The sequence below is a fragment of the Sus scrofa genome, chromosome 12 (genome assembly GCF_054392235.1).
Source record: "Sus scrofa isolate SSC_HxYL_T2T_F1_AM1 chromosome 12, Sscrofa_HxYL_maternal_Yorkshire_Landrace_v2.0, whole genome shotgun sequence".
In the NCBI taxonomy this organism is placed as follows: domain Eukaryota; kingdom Metazoa; phylum Chordata; class Mammalia; order Artiodactyla; family Suidae; genus Sus; species Sus scrofa.
The window spans coordinates 10723011-10737342 of record NC_139394.1 but is presented as its reverse complement, the minus strand read 5'-3'; the positions used below and the strand labels follow the sequence as shown (position 1 = coordinate 10737342).

General features: G+C 38.2%; 1 protein-coding gene across 2 annotated transcripts in view; it reads left to right on the top strand.

Annotated features, from left to right (window-relative positions):
* The window catches only part of KCNJ16 (potassium inwardly rectifying channel subfamily J member 16), a 499644-nt gene that overhangs the window by 194147 nt on the left and 291165 nt on the right, over nt 1-14332 (top strand). For both annotated transcript variants that reach the window (XM_084983833.1, XM_084983832.1), the window contains exon 4: nt 9030-9128. The gene's annotated coding sequence lies outside the window, so the exon portion shown is untranslated. The remainder of the gene's footprint in view (nt 1-9029; nt 9129-14332) is intronic.

Sequence of the window (14332 nt, the reverse complement as noted above, 5' to 3'; positions counted from 1 at the left end):
TAGTTTTCAATAAGGCATACCTTCCCTTGGCCTGAGGTTCTTAATCTGTAGAATATAACATGGACATTATCTCTAAGAATTGATGAACTTGTAATGCAAATAGGTTTCTTTTAATTCTGAACACTTTTGCTAGGTTCTCCATTATGCTTTTATGACCAACTTTAGTCTTTGCTATTTTTATGATGACTCAGGTTAGCTTGGGAATACAGTGTATCCTCAGTGTAATTATATCTTCTATCTAGTCAGGGGTTTATTTCTCTTCTCTACATAGCGCTCTTTGAAATGTTTACCTTTGAGGACACATTTCTTCAATAGGCCTGCTGATTGGAGATAGATTGGCTCTGGCCAATTTATCCCTATTGAAACAATGACACAAAATATACATCCTACTGATCCTAGGTGGATTATCTTGTCTTTATGTTAGAAATGCATAGAGATAACACATAAAACTATGTAATGCTATAATCTCTTGATTAAAAATTAATAAACTAATGATTCTGAGTATTCTTATATGCTGATCGTTGAGAAGGCAAAAAGATGATAAAAATTAGTGTAATAGGAAAGATAAATCTTCTACCTCATTTCATCATATCACTGCAATGACAGTGTCTTTGTAGCTACTACAAAACACATAGGCAGGTCTGCAGAACTAAAGAAAGCTTTTGGTGGAAGTGACACCTTTCCCCCAAAGGTAGAAATATTACACTAGTTTAAAGGAATATAATTACAGAAAATCAAAAGACCACTAAGATTCCCAATGATTGCTGTGACTGATAAACATCTATACTATCAGATCAAAATATCGATCACTCAAACATGACATTCTCAGTTGCTTTTTCTTCTCTGAAGCCTAGTTACCTCTGCCCATTCTTTTTTTTTTTATTGGATTTTTTTGGTGAGTATATATTTCAGGAGACATTTGTAAAAGCAAGGAGGTGATTAATAATGCAAACCAACTGAAATGATGATGCAGTGCCATTCCTGCTGATGAGGAGAGACCGGAAATTTGAAGTGCCAATGGTCTTGCCTGATTGCTCTGGAAAATGAAAACCAAAGCTTAGATATTTGGAAACAATTTGATTAGAGACAGGTGAAAGCTTTTGGTTATTCTAGATGCCTTGTGGCTTTAAGGTTGAGTCTCTGATAGCCGGTTCATGTTCAGACAGCATATTTCAGAATGCTGCAAGGGCCAAGTCTGTGCTTCATCTCAGCGGAGACATGGTTTCAGACTTTGGGAATGAAGAAGTTTAAGGTCATACAGTGTGCTCTCCAAGTGCAAAGATGCTAATTAGATTATGGATTCCCAACAATTCCATGGATTCACTTCATTTTGCCCAGCCGCAAGACAGAGGCAATTAAAATGATTAGCCTTTGATAATATTTGGGTTGTCTATTGCTCCCTTTTTGCTGTCTTTAAAGGGAGTGATCATCCAGATTCTCAGCTGGCTTTTATTCTATACCATTTTCCTTAGTTTGTATAGTAATTGTAAAGCGTTTTAGAATACAGTAGACTTTAAAGTTTTATTTAATTACATGACTTCTTTAGACACCAGATGCTTCTTCTACAATATTCCATTTCTATCAAAATCAAGTGAAACTTGAAGTCCTTGGAAAGCAAATGAACTTGTTACTACAGCTATAGGATTGAAGAAAACCGCAGGATCTCTGAAAAAAAAAAAAAAAAGACTCAAACTTTTAATGCAGATAGGCAGAGTAGAAAAAAACTTTGCAGATTAGGTGCACTGATGTCTCAGAAGTTTCTTGAGCTTTCCAGCAAAATGTTTGGTTGTTACTTTTCTTGGATACACTTGATTCTTTCATAATCGTCCACATGTTTATTTGGTTAGCTGCAGGAAAATAACAATAGGTGATTTCTTCCACTTTAGCAAAAATCATCTTGATGCTCAACAAACTGTTATGCTCTGACTTATTTTAATTCTGATTAACAACCAGTTTTCATTGGAATAAATAATTCAGTCAGTGATGGAAAAATGATACTCACTTTGATACATCACAGAAAAAAGATGGTAAGAAGTCTGACAAAAAGGAAATCATGGAAATTTGGTGTCAATATATTTATATTTTGTTAGACTTTCCCCCGACTCGATCTATCAGTCTGTGACCTGAGACGTTTTCTGAGATTTTAGTGATCTGCATGCTTTTGCTTTTGATGACCTGATGGTCAAGTCAACTGATATTCAGAGTGCATGAACCCACTGAAGGAAAGTATCCACAGCCTCATTTTCCATTCCCACCCGTTTTCCTTGATTTGTTTATACTCTTGTGATTACTGTCATTTGATTGTCCAACTACTTCCCACTGATAACTATTCATGTTGCAATGATTATGAAAAGAGCAGGAAAGTGAACACAATGTACTCAGTTTTGTCTACAATCAGAACTATAATCTTGCGGCCGCCTTTGGAGACTATAGCAGAAGAATAAGATGCACTTTCTTCTAAGTTTGGCAGAGGGCTAATGTTTGGATAGGGAAATACATTCACTTTAACTGAGATCCGTGTTTCACATTTATGTTAATATCAAGTAAGTTGGAGAATAGGTAGTTGGCAAATGCAGGAAAAATATTAACTTCACATTTAACCACTCTATTACATTATTAATCAGACTGGAACATTATAATAATGTTTAAAAATTAAGCATATGTCCCATTCCCCCCTACCATGTCCCACAACCATGAGTCTGCTCTCCATGTCCATGGGATGGACGGGGAGTTGTTTGGGGTTGGTAGATGCAAACTATTGCATTTAGAATGGATAAGCAATGGGGTCCTATTGTACAGCACAGGGAACTCTATCCAGAGAAAATAAATGATGAATATTGTGTGTATCTGTATTTGTGTATCTCTGTATTATATGTGTATATCTAATATCTATATCTATCTATCTATCTATCTATCTATCTATCTATCTATCTATCTATCTATCTATATGTATCTGCTGGGTCACTATGCTGTACAGCAGAAATTGGCATAACACAACACTGTAAATCAACTATAATAAAAAAATTAAGCATATGTCAGAATCATTCATGGAAATTTGAAAATATTCTTGATGACTCAATAGAGTTGAATGACATTGCTATTGAATGTTTAAGCAAAATTTTCATAAAGAAAGATGAAGTAAGATGTTCATTTTACTTTTTTAAGAGAGATTGATTTCATAGCCAAAGAGCTATCTTCATCTACGAATATGACATAATTCTAGGACACAGCCAGTATTATTATATTTTGATACCCTTTCTCACTTCTCCTCCTGAGTCTCAGTTAATTTGCTGATGTTTATAAGGAGCTAGGTTGACAGGGAGCAGTAAAGCATGGATGCCATATGTCCCACTTGGAAAACTAACGTTGGATATATTCCGAATCCTATTCATGCCTTGAACTGACATAAAAGTCTTTCCTTAAGGGACTTTTTACAATGTTCAAAAGTGTCTATTGCTCATGATAAGATGTGCTCATTCATAGAAACATCAGGAGTCCTGGAGAGTCTTGATTCAATTAAGGCTGATTGACATCAGGCTTCTGAAGTGAAAAATTGGTTGTCCTGCCTGTGACATTTCCTTCACATAACTCTTTATGAAGTCAGTATTTCCAAGAAATAGCTCCTCTATGATCCTCAGTCTGCCTTCTCATCTGGTTCCCATGGATAAATGTTACATAATGTACATGGGCAGTGACGATCCCATTTACCCACAGCGCCCAACCCAGCTCTTAGGCATTTGTTCAAAGGAGCAATGCCTCAACTCAGAGACATCCAGATCAGAAACAAGTTCATGGTATGTTTTCAATCATTTCCAAATGTATCCATTTAGAGTGGGATAAAAGAGTGGAGAAGAGACATGCTTGAGAATTTCTTATCTGCTTGGAGGAGCAATGCATACGAATGTTTCCACAAAGATATTGGGCATTCCTCCAGGGATTTGTGGAATAACTTGCCCTTTCTGCACTTTCCCTGAAGTGGAAGGGAAAACAGTAGCCTGGCTCTCATATGTTCTGCTTGCAGATAGCTTATCAAGGGGGTGAAGCCAACTGACTCTGGAAGATCCTGAAGTCCTGGGGGTGGGGTCATGGGGCAGACTTCCTCAAGCCACTTTCAAAACTATATCAAAAAGAGCTTAAACTAGTTTAGTGCACTTAGCACTTTTGTTTTGATTTGGTTTTTAGTACGTTTGAATTTTCTATATATTCTTTCTTTTCTTAGATAAACATGTAATGATTCAAAGCCAGCATTTTTCACAGTAGCTGTCTTCTGCAAGGACTCTCATCCAGGTTCTGCTATGTGAGGGAGTGTGTATCTCAGGTTAATCCCCTTGTTAATGGCAAATTGCTAAGGCAGCAAAATCATTTGCATGTCTTCCTATATGTAGTGTAGGAATGCTTGTTCCTGAAATCTCCATGAATTCAACTTAATGCAGACTTTGGAGGGGAGAATGCAAGTCAATTTCTTTTTCGCATGCTGATTTTCTTGAGTTTACTGAAAGTATAGCCAATTTTAAGTCTGGCTCTTACAGGCATTCAGAGTCCTTGGACACCGTAACAAAAAATAACACTCTTAAAAGAATTGCATTAAGCTTTCAGAGAGGTTTTTTATTTTATTTTTTTTTAAAAAAAGCAGGGAACACCTTAGCTGGCAGGAGTGTCCCCTTGCTATTGTTGAGTAATAATAAATCCTTAAGTTCCCCACCAGGGAGCCATTAGGAGAAGCAGATCAGTTATAAATTATAACTTGTGGACTTCCTGTGTGGCTCACAACATAAATTATAACTTGTAACTTTTTGCTTACTTGCTTTTCCAGACTAATTACTAAATTATTGTATTTAGTCTCCCTGCCCTGATCCCTAAAATTATATAGAGTTTCTATTGTTTGTTAATAAATTATGTATTAATTAGGGAAGAGAAAAAAAAAAAAACCAGGGAACACTTAAAGGTTTCCGAAACAATGTCAACAAGGATGGGAGAATTGGTGAAGACGTTTTCTATTATTTAATTTATTTTAAAGTGGTTCAAGGGCTGGACGGCCTTAGGTACTGAACCATCCCTCAGCCACGAGCACCAAAATAGCCACGCGGCTCCATTTTATCTGCTGCTACTTAAAACCAAGCTCTGAGTCATCTGTGGGAATCTGAACTTTCTCTGGGAGTCCACCAACATCTCATTCCTGTATATGGATACATTAAAAAGGATAATTAGATTTAGTTCTTATTTCATCTCATTTCCTTATTTTCCACATTTCCTAAACATCTGCAATCAAAATACCATACTTCTGAATCTGTTTATGTTTTGTTTCTGTCTTCTTCAATGGCTGGGGTCTGTATTTTTACTTTAAGAGACTTTTACAACATTTTTTCCATGCCCAGGACTTACTATTTTTTTTTTTTTTTTTTTTTTTTTTGGATAGTGGCAGCCTGCCTTCTCTGTGCCATGGCTTCTGCTCGATACAGCAGTCTGACTCACTCTCAGAGCATTGCCATTCTGTTTTTGTTTTTTTTTTTTTTCCCTCTCCTATTAACCTTTGAGCATATGTGGAAAGGAAAATTGGTACATAGCATTTTCTCTGCCTTATTCACTAATTAACTTGCTGTTCCTTATGCACTATAAGCAGTTGGTCACAGAGAAGTCTAACTCCTACCAAGGTAGTAGTGATTTTATAGAAAATACTGACTTTTATCAATTCACTCTATCCTCAACATTCTTCTCTTCTCCTCTTAAGATATTGTATGAAATCACTTAGCATAGTGACTGGGACATACATTTAGGTGTGACTGACATTATTGAATGTCTGCGGTCTTCCTGGGTGACTTTTTTATTGAATAATCTGTACTGTTTTGGGTGAGACCCTGTTATATTTATTTATTTATTTATTTTGTCTTTTGTCTTTTTAGGGCCACACCCATGGCATATGGAGGTTCCCAGGCTAAGGGTCTAATCATAGCTGTAGCTGCCTGCTTACACCACAGCCACAGCAACGCAGGATCCGAGCCACATCTGTGACCTACACCATAGTTCACGGCAACACCAGATCCTTAACCCACTGAGCGAGGCCAGGGATCGAACCCGCAACCTCATGGTTGCTAGTCAGATTGGTTTCCACTGTGCCATAATGGGAACTCCCTATATATACTTTTTTATGACCAAATGTCACTTCTCCTTTGAATCCTGAGCACTTGACTTATGAATTTCCACAATCTTTGGTTTCAAGTCACTGAGACCTCTGGTGACGTATCCCTGTTGACCATTTACCATGAAGTGTTGTAATTATTTGTATACATGTTTTATTTTCCTTATTGAATTATAAGAATTCAGGCTTTAAACCCTTCTTCTCTCCCCACTGGTACTGTTAATGCTGGTTAACATATATTGAACAGCCTCTATGGAGCAAGTCTCTGTTTCTGTGGGTGATTTCATTCAATCCTGACCTGAATCCTAATGGGACAGGATTAGTGTCCTTATTTCCTTGATGAGAAAATAGAAGCTTAGGGAAGTTTCCTGAGGTCACACTGCTCACTAGATGTGGAACAAGGGTTGTATTCAAGGAAACTCAGTTGCGGTGGCTTTGCCATTAACCCCTACATCGTATCGCCCTTGCTCGAGGCCCTGGCACAGATGGTACGCATTGAACTTCATGTCTCTCCGTTTTTTTCACTCTTCATATTGCTTGTTTATCTGAAGATTTTGTGAAGAGGAGGCTTTGTGCAGACCGTGCTTGGGGCTGCTTTGAGCACTTAGTCAGGACTGTGAAGGGTGGAAGGACTACTTTGTGAAGGGAAACTCAACTCCCGAGGGAACCCCTGCAGTAAACCACAGCCTTGCAAGTGCCATCACATAAAACTCGAGTGTGGAGTTCGCCCTTGGATGTCAGACTTTGAGTTGCCTTTGAAGCCACTTTTTCTCCTTGCATATATTTTAGTGTGTCCTTTTAGCAAATCTTTTCATCAAAAGATATTTTTATCTCCCTTTTCAATTTAATTAATTAATTAATTAATTAATTTATTTATCTTTTTAGGGCCTCACTTGTGGCATATGCAGGTCCCCAGGCAAGGGGTCTAATTGAAGCTGTAGCCCCTGGCCTATGCCACAGCCACAGCAATGCCAGTTCCAAGCTGTGTCTGCAGCATACACCATGGCTCATAGCAATGCCGGATCCTTAACCCCCGATTGAGGCTGGGGATTGAACCTGTGTCCTCGCAGAAGCTAGTCAGATTTGTTAACCGCTGAGCCACGATGGGAACTCCTATCTCCTTTTTTTTTTTTTAAGTAGGAAGGAGGAAATGATCATTGTGGGGACAACCCATGCCTTCCTTCGTCTGTCTCCTCTCCCGGGTGGGGTTACCCACCGCACGTACAATATAGACGACTTTATTTCCCCCTGTAAGCTTCTAGAGGGTGGGGATCCTGTTTGGTCCTGAAGTTCCTCTTAAGACCACTTATAATAAGACTCCTAATCTAGTATTAAATATACTAACAAAGACAGAAAGACAGATTTACTGGAAAAAAATCTTTTAAAGTAGAAGTCGGGGTGGGGGAACAAAACTGACCCAAGCCTATAACTCAGCTAGCCAAGAAATTGTTCTCCTTTGCCCCAAAGCTCTGAGTCTAGAAACAATTCAGATAGTCTCTCACACAATATTGCTTCTTTGTCATTACTAATCTAGTATCTCTATGAGGAAATACATGATAGAAGATTCTGAATTTTTAGTTCATGTTTCAGGTCATCTTCCCCTCATTCTCTCGCCATGGAGGAGGAGGAGGTCACTGAATATTCGTTCCCAGCGTGGGGTCACTCCCTCTTTCTCCTTTGAGAGTCTCCACAAGTCCTGACCATCTGCTTCCAGACTCTGTCTTGCATATGTCCACTTCTTCCCAACCCTGTTCCATCACACTCAGTCAGCCTCTGTAACTGGACTGCTGAAAACCCTCCAATCCCCTGACTTCTCCTTCTGCTCTCCTCTGATTTATTTGCACTCCACAGCTGGCTAAATTGAGCTTTTCTAAATGTAGTGCTAGCAATAGTTTCTTGTTTTAAACTTGTCACTAATTTTTTGTTTTTTAATGATTTTTATTTTTTCCCATTATAGTTGGTTTACAGTGTTCTGTCAGTTTCTACTGTACAGCAAAGTGATCCAGCCACTAATTTTTAATTACCATTGATAAAAAGCCAAAATCCCTTATGTGAGTTTCCACCTTGATACTGACCAACCTTGACCTTTTTACTTCTTTATTCTCATTCTATCTCCATTGATCTCTGTGCCTAGTAATTCTAGATTTTATTACTTACTTGTTTAATTATGTGGCTGCACCCATGGTACATGGAAGTTCCTGGGCCAAGATCGAATCTGAGCCACAGCTGTGATCTAGGCCACAGCTGTGGCAATGCCAGATCCTTAACCCACTGCTCCACAGTGGGAACTCCCAATTCTAGAATTGCCAAGTTATTCCTACCCCAGGACTTTTGCACATGCCCCTGTGCCCAACAGCTGCAATACCTCCACTACTCAGTACTGAATCCTATCCTGGATCCCAGTTTAAATGTGTCCATTGCCAGGAGGTCTTCCCTAAACTCTAGTAGAAATAAGGCTGTCTGTTACAGTCTCTAATCCTATTTGAACTTGACCTTGGAGTTATACCTTGTAGAGGACACTGCCCAAATCCCCTCTTTAGGACTGAGGCACCCATTCCCCCAGCTGATGGGGTGTTGTCCAAAGGTGGTTCCCATCTTAGTCCCTCTCTGAGAACTGTCCTCAGTCTAAGAAAACTGCCTCACCTCCGCTTATGTCCCTTCCTTGTGGTTGGGTCAGGTTGAAGTAGGGGCACAAAAACTGGTCCTCTTGCCCAGAGGGGATCACTCAGAAGAGCTCTCCAAGTTCCACAACTTCTTACTGGGTTGGTTGAGGCCTCTCTTGCATCGCATCACAAGGTTCTCCCTCTTCCTGATGCTGCTTTCCTCACTTCCAAGAACACTTCTTCATGAATCTCTGCACACGAAACTGAGAATCTCAATGTCTGTTTTCCAGGGGACCCGACCTGATTATTGGTACCAGAAACTGCACAGGAAGTAGCTCTAGGAAGCAAACTGTAAAATGGGATTTTGGAGCTGGATCACCTGTTGGAAGGTAACTGTTAATACTTTTATTGGTGGCAAACCGTGATGGGAAATCAGTGAAAGAGAATGTACTTGAATGACTCATTGATACACACAACAACCTCATTAATCTCAAAGACATTATATTAAGTGAAAGAAACCAGTCTCCAAAAAAAAGTACCCATATATGAATATAGTTATACGGCACTCTAGAAGAGGCAAAAAAGAGAGCAGATTCGTGGTTGCTGGGGAAGGTGTTGGGTGGAGGCTGGAATGGAAACGGACAGCAAGGGGTGGTGGTCCTCATAATATTTTTATTTAATTCATCATTCTGGGACCTCTGGAAACTAGCCGGATCCCGGAACATCATAAACTCAGTCAAGTGGTAGCCTCGATTGTAGCTGTGGTCCCAGAGGTTGTATCTTTTCTTAAGCAGATTAACAGGGTCTCAGGTGTACAGTGTACAACCACTGACTGACTTAGTGAATGTACTTTTTTTCCATTGTTCTCAGAAACATTAACCAAAAGTAATTGAAATTTGCATGAGGTGTAAAACAGTATATATTTATAGTCTTGCCTTGTCCCTATCTATATCTATCTATCTATCTATCTATCTATCTATCTATTTCCTATAGGTAGTGCTTTTCTCGAAAACACTGACACAGTGTCAGACTACATTCTGATGAGAGAATGAAAAATAACATGGCATGTGGGCAAGACTATAGGTTATAATTATGTATTCTCCATCTCAGGCAAATATATGTGTCAGAGAGAGAGAGAGATAGTTTAAAGAATTGTTTTGCACTATTGTGGAGACTGAGGAGTCTTACAGTGTGCTCTCTGCAAACTGGAGATCCAGGAAAACTGGTGGTGGAGCTCCCATTCAAATCTGAAGGCCCAAGAACCAGGAGAACCGATGGTGTTAAGTTCTAGTTCAAGGGGTGAGTGGAGACTGAAGTCCTAGCTCAGCAGTTGGGGGAAGTATGGAATTCTCCATCCTGCCACCTTTTTGTTCTACTGAGGCTTTTGATGGGTTGGATGAAGCTCCTCCATCTTGAGGAAGGCAATCTGCCTTTTATTCAGTCTACCAGTTCAAGTGCTAATCTTATCCAGAAACACCCTCATAGATGCATCCAGCAAGAGTGTTCAACCAAATGAACATCTGGACATTCCATGGGCATCACTCTGGGCCTCTCTACAGGTGGAGCTTTGTGTCTAATGGAAAGGAATGGATGGAGAGGAAAAGGAAAGCCTGTTGGGGGTCTTTGAGAGAGAGGTGCACTTGAGAGGGGGGTGAATAATCCTGTAAAGATTCAGAAGCCCAGCATGTTATTAAAGATTTTAGACGTTCAGGGGTCTGGAGCATGCCAGGACAACCTCTCCAAACTAGCCCCCTCTAACATGAAGGACAGGCCTGTTTGGGTTCTGGAGGCTGCAAATTTGTAGAGCATAAAACTTCTGTTTTTCTTCCTGCGTGTTTCAAAAATAGACCTTGCCCTTTAGCACCCAAAAATAAGAAAAGAAAAGAAAAATAACAATAGTAGTGCAGAATGTCATTATGCCCAGGCTTCCAGTAGATCTTGTCTTTGTTGGAGGTCAGCATTAGGAAGTGAATCTCTTTCTTCCTCAGCCCACTCATCCTCAGAGGACACTGGCAAAGGGCCATCATAACCACAAGGAAAACCAGACGTATGACAAAGCTAAAAGCTAGAAATATAACTCATTTCCTATCAGCTTGTTCTATAGCATGTTTTTCATCTGCGGCTACCAGTCACATGATCACCCAGTCACATGGACTAATCTCATTTCACAGACATCAAAGGAATTTCCAAAACATTATAAAATGTTTTTATAATGGAATTGCAATTGTAATTCTCATTCCAGCAAGTGGAATTGTTATGTCTGGATATTAAAAAATTAGCTCTATTTGATAAGTTATATTAGATAGTTTCTACTGCTATTTAGGGCAGCTAACTGTAGGGTTACTTATGTGCTCACCTCTTAAATCTTAGGCATTATGCTCTCTCTGCTGTTCTGACTTAAAACCACTTCCTCAGGCTGTGTTCTTCAGTGCCTTTGCCCCCATTTTGTACACAGTTTTAGGGAATTAACAGAACTCCCAAAGACTCTCTTCAGACCTTCATGATTATGAAATATGGCCTTGGACAATATTTTTCCATGTCGCTTATCTAAATGAAGTCTAAATCAGGAGGATTAATGCAATGATCCAAGTGTAGAAAACAAACTTGTTACCAAAGGGGAGAGGGAAGGAGGAAGGCAAGAATTAAGGGTATGGGATTGGCACATACGAACTACCATGTATAAAATAGGAAAGCAAAAAGGATATACTTATAGCCAAGGAATTAGCTTGTAATAATTTATAATGGAGCGTAATTTACAAAAATGTTGAATCACTGTGCCGTACCCTTGAACTAATAAAATATCTTAAATCAACTATACTCAATAAAAAACACAAATAAACTATACTTTAATTTTTTAAAAAAAGTTGCCATAAAGAAATATAATGATCTGAGAAAGGGTGTACAGTGATTCACTGTAGTTATTGAGGCTGTGAAAATGCCAGTTGTTGATAGGGATGTCCTCTATGGAGAAGCTACAATTATGAACTCTGTATTTTAGGACACTGAGATGTTGAGAAATTCTTAATATGTTTGAAAATCAAAATCTGTGATCCTCCTGCATTAAGTATAATTTCAGTCGGGCAAATAAGTGACATTATACTGTGAGGTATTGGATAGGCTTCTTGTTATTTCCATGGTTGGAGGATCAAATCAATATTTATTGCATTACTTTGGCTTCATAAATACTACTTGATGCAGTTGCCCATTTATAAATAAGCCCCTCCTGAAATTATGTCCTGGTGAAATTATTTAAAATGATATTTAAAGTAATAATGACTAAGAGGTAACTAGGACTTATGCAAGGATGTGCTCAGTGCTTGGCAGACATTATTTCAATGCTGTTTAACAAAAATTTTTTGAGAAGGTTATACATATGAGTAAACAGAGGCTTAGGGAGGTGAAGAAACTTGGCCAAAACCCTATATCTAGTAAGAGGCAAGGCTGGGATATCATTTCAAGTCTTTCCAACTCCCAGAGCCTTGCATCTAAATAGCTATGATGCCTCCCTGGTAGAAAAAAAGGTAGGCTTAAAAAAAAATTCTTATTCACCCTTTTGTTTTTTTCTTTATCCATGTGAGGATTATCTACATAGAGACTTAAATTTTAATACTCTTGAGCTATAATTTGTATGCAATCACATGTATTATGTAATATGGACAACCGAAGATCCCCAATTCAGGTGTGTAGGTTAACTTGACAAGTGTAATCTCCTGTGTAATCACCATACAGATCAATATACAGAACATTTCTGTCACTCCACATAGTTTTTTTATTATGCGCTTTGCAGTCAGTCCCTAACCCTATAACCTAGGCAACCACCAATTTGATTTATATCACCATAGATTAGTTTTGCCGGTTCTTGAACATCTATAAGATAGTAGAATCTATGTACATAATCTTTTGAATGTGACTGGCTTCTTTTGCTCAGCATGAAGTTTTTGATATTCATCCAAAGATACGATACATTTATCTGTCAATAGTTTATTTTAATTGTGGACTAGTATTCTATTGCATGAACATCCACAGTTTGCCGTCTTTTGACCTATTAAGGGACATTTGGACTGTTTCCAGATTTTAGATTGTTATGTTTAAACCTGCAGTAAACACTGACTACAGATCTTTGTGTGCACATATGTTCTCATTGTTCTAGGAGTAACATCACCCTGTCCTATAGTAAATGTCTAGATATACATCTTTCAAAGAACTTGCCAAACTGTTTTTCCAAAGTGGTTTTGCCATGTTACACCTCTCTAGCAAAATATGAGTTTGGGTTTCTCCAAATCCTTGCCAACATTCTAATGTTACCAATTCTGCATTTATGAAGTATCACTGTCGTTTTGAGTTGTTATTTTCCTCATGGTTAATAATATTGAACATGTGCTTATTAGCTACACCTATATATTCTTTTGAGAATTGTCTGTTCACATCTGACTTATTGTTTTATTGGGTCATTTATCCTTTGGTTACAAATTCTTTGAAGACTATCACCTATCATCTATCTGTTGATCTATTGAATATTTTTCTAGTCTTCAACTTGTCATTTTATTTTCTTCACAGTGTATTTTGAAGAGTAAAAGGTTAAAATTTTGATAAAGTCTTATTGACATGTACCTTTTTCTTTTATGGTTCATATGTTTTGTGTCTTACCTAAGAAATCTTTGCGTACCCCAAGGCTCCAAAGATTGTTCTGTGGTCTCCTTCTAGAAGTTTTATAATAATACTTTATATACTTTGTAATATAGAGTTTATTTAGTCTAATTTAGCCTACTCCTATGCTATGGTCTTTCATAGATATCCACTAGATGTCTTAAGTGATCAACAGAGTCCCCTTACAGTGACTGGTTAGAACTAAAGCATCTCCCACTGGGTGGGTTCTAGAAGTAATTGTTCTTTTTCAAGTGCTTATTCTTTATCTGATCTTATAGAGTGTCAAATAAATGCAAAAGGAGAAATAAATCTCAACCAATACTGCAGAAATACAAAAAAAAAAAGAAATACTATGAACAGTTATATGCCAACAAATTTGACAACCTAGAAGAAATCAATGTCTTTCTTGAAACATATAGCCCACCAAAACTGACAAGAAGAAATAGATAACTTAAACAGACCAGTCCCTATAAGTGAAAAAGAATCGCAAATTAACATGAGCTCTTACCTAAAAGAATTAGAAAAAGAAAAACAAGCTAAAGTCAGCAAAAGGAAGGAAATGCTAAGATCAGAAAGGAAATAAATAAAATAGAGATGAACAAAATAAAAAAAAAAAAAACCAAAAATGATAAAACCAAGAGTTAGTTCTTTGAAAGGATATACAAAATTGACAAACCTCTGGCCAGACTCACCAAGAGGAAAAGAGAGAGAGAACCCATGTAAAAATAAGAAATGATCTCACAGAGTCTCATCCTATGCTTGTACAGAATACAGATCAGTCAAAGGTTTAGAGGGATTTCTATGCAGATTTTTGGAGCAAATGCTGTGAAATCTCAGGGCCGCAAATTCTAGCTGCCTTTGCTTTCCTGAGTCTGACCTTCTGTCTCTGTCTCTCCAGCCCAATGAGAAGGCCGTACACCATGCTCGTCCTGGATAGCCTCTCCAC